Genomic DNA, 11026 nt, shown 5'->3' with positions numbered 1-11026 from the left:
CCTCACCTTGATCTTTGATCAAAATGAAAATCATATATAGGCTTATTTGTGTGAGGCAGATTGCTTTCAAGTCTTCAATTGAGTTGAAGAAACTCTTATGATGTAAAGGACGTCAGCTATGGGAATCAATTGCAGTTCTGCTGGGATTCAGGAGGCGTAAGAAGCGCGAATGTAACTGAATCGTTGAGACGGTAGATTCGTTCTCAACTACATTCCAGTCTAAAGTTCTAATAGTAGGCTAAAGTCTGTAGCGGCTTAATACAGTTTGGTGTTCAAATCTGGACTATGTCCCCGGGTTTCTTTTGCATTTGTGGTTTCCTCATTAACAAAATTTTTGGTGTCTACGTTATTTCTTTTCCGTATTATATTGTTTGTCTTTATAATTGAAATATCACAGGTTGTACGTAAAATCAACTCAAGTAGATAAGTTCATCGCAATTGTTGGATACGACTTGATTGATCTTGGATATTGACCTTTGGAATCGTCGAAGTACTATCATGGAACAATCAGCTTCACGGACTTGTCTCTGTTTACATTCTTGTTGTGAGAGAAAGAGATAAAAGCTCTTCATATAATTTCTGATTGAGATTCATTAAGTTGTTACTCTCAAAATTGTATTTGAGTTTAGTCCATACAGGTTGCCTAGAAAAAAATTTGTGGTGTATTTTGGTACCCGCGCATTTTCACTCACAAGAGTCGCGTTCAGTGTCCCGATTTGTTTATTTTTCAAAATATACAATCTTAAAGCCATGCAAGTCCATTTTAATCTCTCGTTAAGCCTAATATGGTACCCGCCTAATATATACTACACTTTTTGTTCTTTTCTTGTTTTCCTAGTAAAAGAAAAGGACTAAACTTTTTATGTGGCCACTGCCTTTGTTCTTTTCTTGTTTTCCTAGTAAAAGAAAAGGACTACACTTTTTCTATAGCCACTGCTAGAGTCTTAACCCTAATTTTCAAGCGGTGTATGCGTAAGCCTAAGTCAATGGAACCATCTGATATTCCACCACAACATGTTTCAACATGTTTTATGTCAACACTTTGTTGTGTCCGACCTACCCTATTGGTTCCCCTTTATTGCTCTCATTTTTCTCATCGTCTCTCTATTTCTAGTTCCCCTCGACATATCACTTACCGTCTTCTTCTATCTCTCAGAAATCCTCCCTATTCACTCTTTCCGCTACCACCACTTTTCTCTTTCCTTCTCTTCACTCCCTTAATATCTATGTATCACTTCTTTCTTTATGTATACTCATCCGTGTAGCAGTTTCCTTTAATTAATGGGTTTAGGGGTGAGTTTTTATTTTTGCTATTTATTTATTTATTTAGTTTTATTTTTGATCGGAGTTTTTCTTCTTTGTTTTTGGGAATTTGGATAGAACAAATTCATCTCTATATCCATACTCAAATTTTCTTCTTTTCATTGTAGATTGATCGAGTTTTTTACGAATATTTAAGGATTTTGCAGTTTATGATTTTGAAGGAAAAGAAAAAAGTAAAAGAAATTAGGGAAAGGGGTGATAATAAAATACGGGTCGCATTTTGGTTTATAGGTCATTTTCTTCAAACTCAGTGATAAGCACGTAAGTGCGACATTTTTATACCCACATTTATACTAGCTACGTCTGGATATTTAGCTAATAATGTTGTTAAGTCATTTACATGAATTACAAGTGAAATCTGTTCACCCGGAGAACTAATGGCTTAGAAGCTTAATCCGCGCTTGCAACTAGATAACATCTGTGGGCTGGCAAACCAACAATTATTGGGCTGCACCACCTTGCTATTTCATTTCCAGAGATATCAATTCACAAAGAGTTTTCTTTGCTTCTTCAAGCATGTGAGCCGCACAAGGGGGTAAAGATAGAGGACGTGGCTTCATTACAACCACATTTCATTAATGGATTGTCAGGCATCGAGTATATTCTATTCTTTTCTTTACCATTTTCATTTCGGACAGCTGCAAATAATAAGGTTAGAAGAGAAACGGTAAACATTTACGGATTCAAAGTTCGCAGAGTGAAGTCGATGTTAGAAGAATGGATGTTGATGTTGTTAGGTCAGTAAAGAAGATAGGTATTGTTACCAGGGATTTGAGAGACTATTTAGGTTTACGAATGAAGGTCTGAGATGGGTTTTGAGGAGAGTTCGATGATCTGAAAGCTGGGAACTACAGCAGCAACGGCGACTGATCTGTGGGGTTTCTGATGTGGCCTAGGATTGAGCCCAAATGGAACATTAACTTGTGCTACAATCAGTTGATGGAAGAAGAACTGAATGGAATCAGGGGTTTTGTTCTTGCTTTCCAAATTGGAGCTAAATATGGTGACTGTTGGGTAGTTCTGAGCAATAAAGAAGAACAAATCAGCGAGAAGAGCAAGGAGAAGATGGTGCACGTTTGAAATGATGTTGAGCTCGATTTATGATGTTTTGGGGTTGCGATTCCAATCAATTTGGGGATTTCTAAACCCAGATTCGAATTGGGTTTGTCTGAGCGATTGACAGCGGCGAAGGCAACAGATTTAGGGGTTATGTTGGTTGAATATTGAAATTGAGTTCTTAATCTCAACTAAGAAATGAAAATATAACAAGATCTGTGTTGGTTTAATTGGTCTTACGTGGGTCTGTGGCAAGTGGTGCTGAGATGCTGGAGTTATGGGTTCGATCTACATTTTCTACCTGGCTGTTTGAGATGCGAATGTCTAACTCAACTTGCATCAAAAATGGATTACTTACGGTGGTTGTCTTTGAGAATTGATGCCAGGGTTTGATGTGAATGGAATGTTGTTAACTATCTACAACATCAAAGGATTTGTGGGGTTCTCATCCGAATCAAATTGGCGTTGCTGCTGATATTTGGAGAAGAAATAGAGTTCGAATTCAGGGTTGGTGGTCAACTGAGTTTGATGGTTGTTGGTTTGTACATTTAGAAGACACTGTAGAAGATGGGGGAGTATATGTTAGCTGAAATCGTTCAGTTTTGTAGTGTGTTGTTTGGCCGAGATGGACAGGGAAGTGGAGTGAACAGAAGTCTTCACCAAATCTTCATGTGATCTCAACAGCCGTGTCTATCAACTGAATCCGAAGAAGTCAACAACTGATTGCGGCTATCTTTAGGCAGAAACAGGAGGAAGACCAAATGAAGAGATGAATACGGGTTGGTTCAGGTCTTTTTGGCATAACGATAGGACTAATTAGTTGAGCTAGAAGTCAGAGAACAAGTCACGGCAGATGTACATAAAGGAGCACAACAGTCAACCAAGAAGGATACGATTAAATACCGCAATCTTAATTTTATTTTGCTTTCTATTGAGTTCAGTTCTTTTTAGTTCTCGTGGGTGTTAGAGTTTTTTATTCAATACTTTTAATGGCTATCTACACAACAATGAGAAGCTAAACCCCTCTCTCCCAAGACTAGAGGGGAAGCTTAATGGGTTCAAGTATTCTTTACAGTGATCATAAATAAATTCCAAGTTTTAATCCATTTCTTTGTCTCTGTTTGATTGCAATTTTGTATTGGTAGTGTCTACAAACTTCTTAGATTCATTGTGATTTCCGGATACATTGAATGCTAGGGAATTTTTGTGACATTTCTCAATCGAGCTTTATGTTAGAAATATAATCAATTGTCATGAAATGGTATTTGTTTTAGTTACATTGAGATTCTAATTTGCTATATCTGCCCAGTAGAATGAATCGTTATTCATTTCTATTTGAGTTATAATTTGATCACATACATGCTTAGAATACATTAGGTGAAACTTCGAAGTCTTGGTAGATTCACATCAACTGTTACCTTTTACAATTATTTCCTACTGTATTCTCAAATACAACTCAACTACGTTATTGCTTTGCTTAACAATTCTTCTGAGCACCAACAATCTTTGTGGTTCGAACACGACTATACTACACTTCTTTATCTATGATACTCTGAAAAGAGTGATCAAATTTTGGCGTCGCGGGCCGGGGATTGTTTAGTGTTCCTTAGAGTTAAGTGCTGCATCGGTTTATTTTTAGTTTTGTTTTAGAGTTTACTGATTTATGTTGCTTCTTAACAGGGAGTAAGGTCGCTCTAAAGACTTGGCGACATTAGGAGCTGCTACGGGTGCAGGGAATCAGTATCGTTGCTTCAGTTGTGATTAGTCTGAAATCTAGCCGAAATCACAGCCATTTGGGTAACATTTTATTCGTTTCTTGTTTCCTTTGTGTATGCAATATTCTAGGTCTGATCAATTCAATCGATTAGTTAGATTTCACCGTTTTGCTAATATGGTATTAGAAAATCACCCTAGTCATCCAATGGCAGGTGAAGCTGAGAGATTAGCGGTTGAGGCCGAAGATGCTAGAATAGCTGCTGAGGCCGCAACCAATGCTAATGGACCTAGAACCCTTAGGGATTATTTGCAGTCGGAAAGAACTTCTACACCTTCTTGTATAGTTCTTCCGGATAATGCTGGCAATGTGTCGATAAAATATGGGAAGATACAAGCACTGCCTAAGTTTCATGGATTGGACTCCGAGATTCCATACATACATTTGAAAGAATTTGATGAGGTCTGTGATACTATGCCTTTTGTTGGTGCGAATCAAGATGTCGTGAAACTGAAGTTGTTTTTATTTTCTCTAAAGGAGAAAGCTAAGACTTGGCTGCATTCTTTGCAACCAAATACCATTAGGACATGGAATGAAATGACTAGAGAGTTTCTGAAAAAGTTTTTTCCAATTCACAAAACAATCACTCTTAGAAAAAGTATAATGAATTTTTCTCAAATTGAACATGAGTCTTTTCTCGAGTGTTGGGAAAGATTTAACGACTTACTTTCTAGATGCCCTCATCATGGTTATAAAATTTGGAGAGTAATTAACTTCTTTTATGGTGGTCTGAATTCTTGTATGCGTCAGTTTGTTGAAATGATGTGTAATGGGCAATTTCTGAATAAGTCACCTGATGATGCTTGGACTTACTTCGATTCGCTAGCAAAAAACGCCCAAAATTGGGACACTTCAGGCACGGCAGATGGAAATAAGTCCAAACCCTTAACTAGCTTTAGGCCTGGAATGTATGTGCTGAGTGAGGAAGATGATTTGAATGCTAAAATAGCTAGCTTGCATAGGAAAGTTGATGTTATTCAGAAACCAAATGTAGTTAAGGTAGCTGACTCGGTAGAACATGCTTGTGGTATTTGCGAAAGTCTTGAACACTACACTAAGGATTGTCCTACGATCCCAGCATTTCAAGAAGTGTTACATGACCAAGCAAATGCCATGAATACATACAAAAGACCTTTTAGCTCACCTTATTCAGAAACATATAATCCTATTTGGCGAAATCACCCTAATTTCAGTTGGAGAAATGGTCCTACTATGAATGATGTTAATGTTCCTCAAGGGTCTTCATATAATAATCTTTATGTGCCAGCTCATAAGAAGACTCTTGAGGATACTTTACAAACTTTTATGCAGGGACTGACTCAAATAAATCAGAATACTTTGCAGACATTAGATGAGATTAAAACTAGCATAGGACATATTGAATCACGTCTCAATGTCAGGGAGAAAGAGACATTGCGTGCCCAAACTCAACCTAACCCTAGAGGTGACAAACAGGCCGGCCCGACCTGGCCTGACCTGCCTTTCGTCAGCCTAGCCTGGCCCATGGCCTGGCCTGGATAGGCCTTCCAACTAAACAGGCCTGGCCGACCTGGTCTGGCAAGCCTTTGAGTGATCCCAGCCTGGGTCTGAGTCAGGTCTGCACTATGTTGGGCTAGGCCAGTCCGGGCCAGGCTAGCCTGCTATATAATATCTTTTAACTAACGTGTAAAGAAATTGGTATTCCTGAGGTTCGAACTCGCGATGCCAGTTTTATTTTCATTCATTATTTGGCAGTCTAACCAATTGTGCCACATTATCTTTCTTGGTTGCGGTCAAACTGCAATGTATTCAATTTACATATGAAACTTGTTAATTAAATAAACATCATAACACGTTAAGAATTTCTCAAACAGTAATAAGGAAACAACGAAAATTAAACTATATTGAGCAATTTAAATAACTTAATAAGGAAACAACGAAAATTAAATTTATTTGAACGTTTAATAAATTACCAATTTTATGCTTATCATTTATTTCACATGCTATTAATAGAAATCCCTCATAATTATCTAGGTTCTAATTTAAACAATTGTATACCTTTAAAAAAAATCTTTAACAATAAATTATTACTGATTATTAACACAAAATATCAATGAAAAATATACAGGATGCAAGATTGATTATGATTATAACCGTTATAGATTGTGGGAGTGGCTTTAAAATGTATATACTTTACATATTTAATCTGATTTGTATGGGGTAAACACACAACAAATGGTTGGAAGGTTAGTTGGGTACTTTTCCATTTGCCCTGAGAACTCAGGTTCGAACCTCACTATGCACTTTTTACTGAAAAATCTATAAACCTTAAACTACGCAGGCCTTAACAGGATAGCCTGGCAGGCCTTCGCTGGCCCAGGCTAAACCGGGCCAGGATGTGGCAGGCCAACTGACTGAAATATTGAGCCCAGCCTGGTCCTGGCCTGTCCTACTTAAATAACGGGCCAGTCTAGGCTTTGGGATGCTTATACTGGCCAGGCCGGACCAGGGCAGGGCTGGCCTTTTTGACACCTATACCTAACCCTAAAGGCCAATATGAAGCTAGTAATGCTAATATTGAACATGCTAAGGTTGTTACAACACTTAGAAATTGTAAGGTGATAGAGACTCCAATGAAGGTAAACGAACCTGAGAAGTCTCCAAAACCCAAGAGCGGTGACTGTCACAGTGATACTGAAAATGAAAATTCTGATGTTGATAAGAAAATGCATGCTCCATTTCCTCATCGTTTGTTGTCTACTAAACCATTGGCTGATAATAAGGATATTCTTGATGTTTTGCAGCAGGTGAAAGTTAACATTCCTTTCTTGAGTGTGATTAAGTAAATTCCATCGTACGCCAAGTTCATAAAGGATCTTTGCATCGTCAAAAGGAAGCATAATGTGCAGAAAAAGGCATTCCTCACGGAACAGGTAAGTGTTATTCTTAAACACAACACACCTCCCAAATATAAAGATCCGAGATGCCCTACTATATCTTGTATAATAGGGAATTTTGTGATCAAACAAGCACTTTTGGATTTGGGAGCTAGTGTAAACCTCTTACCGTTCTCGGTGTATGAGCAGTTGGGCCTAGATGAATTAAAACCCACCTCAGTCACTCTACAACTTGCGGACAGATCAGTTAAAGTACCGAGAGGGGTAATTAAGGATGTGTTAGTTCAAATCGATAAATTTTACTATCCGGTGGATTTTATTATTTTGGATGCTCAACCTGTGGTTAATGCTAGCAATGAAATACCTATCATCTTAGTCGTCCTTTCCTTGCAACTGCGAATGCTTTGATTAACTGTCGAAACGGTATAATGAATCTTTCTTTTGGTAACATGAACGTTGAATTAAACATCTTTGATGCATGTAAATATACGAGTGGCAGTGATGATATCCATGAGGTTAGTATGATTGAAACAATTGTGCAGGAAAAGCTATCTCATCTTGAAAACGCGGGGGTCTAACAACCACACCCAATAATTCGTTTGGCAATCTGTATGGACTAACTCCAATATACTTTCAAGAGAATCAACTAGATAGTCAGACTCAATCTTAAGAAAAGTATATCAAAGAGTTATATCTCAATTTCTCAATTCAATCCGCAATCAAACAAATAGGAATTTGCGAGCCCAATTGATTATAAGAAATAACTTGGACGGATTGAAACAAATATCCATGAGTTTAGTATGATTGAAACAATTGTGCAGGAAAAGCTATCTCATCTAGATGCTAAGGATACTTTAGAAGCCAGTCTTCTTAACCTTTGGGATTTCGATGAGGATGGATCCATTGAAGAAGTTAATTCCTTACTGGATTCATCCCCATTACCGGATACAGATAAGTGTCGGTCTAGATTTGAATCACTTCCAATAAGTGAGACTAAGCCACTACCCTCATCCTTAGAATTCCCAAAGATTGACCTTAAGCTACTTCCTAGTGACCTGAAATATGTTTTTTTGGGTCAAAATGAAACATTTCCAGTAATCATAACTGTGGATGGGGAAAAACGGGTCGCCGGTTTTTCGAGAAGTGGAGAGACGAGCGTGGTGTCGAGACTCCTTGACCGGGCAAAATGTTAATCCTCACACAGATGCACCGCTGCAAAGGGGGTGCTTAGATTCGGGAAATCAATCTGTATGACTTCGGCCTAAACCAAGACAATGGCCGTTCCAGAGTCAATTAGGTCGCAAAGAGGGAGATGGGTTGATCTGTAGGAGGGAAGCTGAGAATTGTATGGGATCAGTGATGATCGAGGACTGTGGGTGTGTTGAAGGTTTCTGCAATAATGGTGAACTGCTAAAGTCGAGTTCTGTGAATAAGATTTTATCGAGTTGTTGACGGAAAACGTTGATACTGATGATTTGTCGTCCTCGATTTTGTCATATTTATATTGCAAGAATGATGAACCACTAATCCCTGTAAGCGTGACGGTTTCTTGAGTGAAAGAGTGGGAAAGTGGGAGATCGTGGTAAAGTCAGTTCCATGTCGTGTGGAGACTTGACTGATCGTGCACCCACTACTTTGCTAACTCCTTCAACCGTTTACACGACTTACGCACATTTCTCGTTGTGGATGAATCCACGTGCCGTAGACCGCCAGACCAAAACCCTAAGTGATATCCCCCCATTTGTGACGTGATTTATGTCTCACAAATCGTGGAGTCTGCGGGGCAGACGTGTTTTGATTAGTCAATTGTTGACTGATTAGACAATGCGTCTAAGTTTGGTGAATCAAGCATGGATGGTGAATGCTCGGCGATTCATGGGTTGAACATGTAGTTCTCTGAAAAGATGTCAGTATGATGGATTACCAACTAGTTGAGCGATTAAGAAAGTATTGCTCAATTCTGCGAATTACGAGAATTTAATGAGCAAGTATTGCTCAATTATGCAAATATTGAGAATTTGATGGACAACTGAGCAAGTACTGCTCAACTCTGCAAATTACTGAATATTAAGAATTTGATGGGAAAATGAGCAAGTATTTCTCAATTCACCAAATTAACGATTTTGATAATCTGACGTGCAACTGAGCAAGTATTGCTCAATTCGACGAATTATCGATGAATTGCCGAATATTGATTATATTCGGGTAATCGAGCAAGTGTTGCTCGATTCAGCCAATTATTTACTGGTGACGTGACCCAATAAAATATCAATTAAAATATTGATGTTGATTAGTGAATCAACGTAAATTTTATTAGTGTTCGAAGAGTGCTCAGAATTATGGTTTCACAGAGCGTTCATTCGAAAACCCTAATTTTTGGTCAATCCTCCATCAATTAGGGAATTGCTGAAAATTGATCATGAATGATAGGAACCGACCACATGGGATGAGGAACGTCCATGTGGTGTCCATTGCTTGAGTGAACTTGCACCAGGATTCTCAGTTTTTAGAGTTGGTGAGAAATCATGAATAAATGGTGGATTCACCATTTACTGAAAATATTGTCGGGTTCCACATTAGGTGTAAAACCTAGGTATGAGATATGAGGACCGACCAAGAGGGAATGGGACCGGCTCTAGGTGGTCACGTGACCAGTTGCTGGTCGTTTGGAGGATTTTCCAGTTGGTTGGAGAGAGTTCGGGCCCAGTATGAGCAATTGAGGAAATTAGGTCAGAATTGCGAAAACGTGTGGGACCGGCTTCGTGCAAGCCCTAGGAACGACCTGGTCGGTCATAGAGGCACACACATGTTACCGTGATGTCTGTGTCTCCATACTGAGAGTTTCAGTATTTTCTGATGCGCATTTGAGCAATATCGTGAATTTTCAGAAGAGTTTCATCTTGGCTGAGAATTCTCAATTTTTTGGTGGAATGAGCATGTATGCTCAATTCATCAATATTTTAAAAATATAAAAATATTTTAATATTTAAAATTGCTGTGAGAGGCTAGCCGGCCGTGTGACCATGTTGGCTTTTTGGTTTTTTCGTGATTCGAGCAATATTTGAGAAAATATGGAGAACTCACGAATTTTACTCAAACCCAGGAGTTTCATGAATTGGGAAAATAATAATTATGAGAAATTAGGAATTGCAAGGTGTGGGACCGGCCACGGCTAGGGCATGGCCGGCCGACCAAGTTGCCCGGTCCCGCACACCTTTCCCTATTTTATTATTATTTTCATGAATTCTTGAAGCTATGGAGAGTCCTTTAAGATATGGAGAATCCATGAAGTTTTGACATAATAATTATAAAAAGCTAAGGATTGTGAGGTGCGGGACCGGCCACGACTTGGCATGGCCGGCCGGCTAGGTTGCCCGGTCCCGCACACCTCTCCTTATTTTATGATTTATTTGGTGAATCCACCAAGTTATGGAGAACTCACGAGTTTTGCACAAATTAGGAATTTTGCTAAGATGAAGAACCCTCATGAGTTTATGAAAGTAAAATAAGGAAAAATAATGGGAGGGCCCACCGTGAGCGCCTCCATTATTTTATTAGTATTTTAATGTTTTCTCCTGTTTTGCGAAGGATTCCCCATTGTTTCATATTTTTGGATGCTCGTTCGTGCATCTGGGTGCTCAGTCGTGCATCATTGTCGAGTGCACTTGCACCATTTTTGTGGGGCTTACTCAATGATGGTCTAGATGCCCAGTTGTTGAGTATTTATTACCAATTTATGAGATTCAGTGGAGAATAATTCATGAAACCGAGTAATAAAAGTGAATAGATGTTCATTATTAATTCATATGATCAGATGTGGATTCGACTACGAATTCAGAATAATAAGACAAGCATTACCATCCTATGGGATCGTAGATTCGACCATAGAATCAGAGTAATATGATTATCTATTACCATTCCATGAGATTAGCTGTGAATTCGATCATGAAATCGGAGTAATGAGATAGCACCGTTGTTTTATTGCCATTCTATGAGA

General features: G+C 38.7%; 1 long non-coding RNA gene across 1 annotated transcript; it reads left to right on the top strand.

Moving 5' to 3' along the window:
* The first annotated feature begins 1155 nt into the window (after positions 1-1155).
* LOC113282343 lies at positions 1156-3485 on the top strand. Its single transcript, XR_003326836.1, has 2 exons — positions 1156-1293; positions 1431-3485. It is a non-coding gene; the product is annotated as an uncharacterized LOC113282343 (long non-coding RNA).
* The last annotated feature ends 7541 nt before the right edge of the window (positions 3486-11026 follow it).

Source organism: Papaver somniferum, chromosome 5 (genome assembly GCF_003573695.1).
Source record: "Papaver somniferum cultivar HN1 chromosome 5, ASM357369v1, whole genome shotgun sequence".
NCBI classification, from domain to species: domain Eukaryota; kingdom Viridiplantae; phylum Streptophyta; class Magnoliopsida; order Ranunculales; family Papaveraceae; genus Papaver; species Papaver somniferum.
This window is presented reverse-complemented; position numbering and strand designations above follow the sequence as displayed.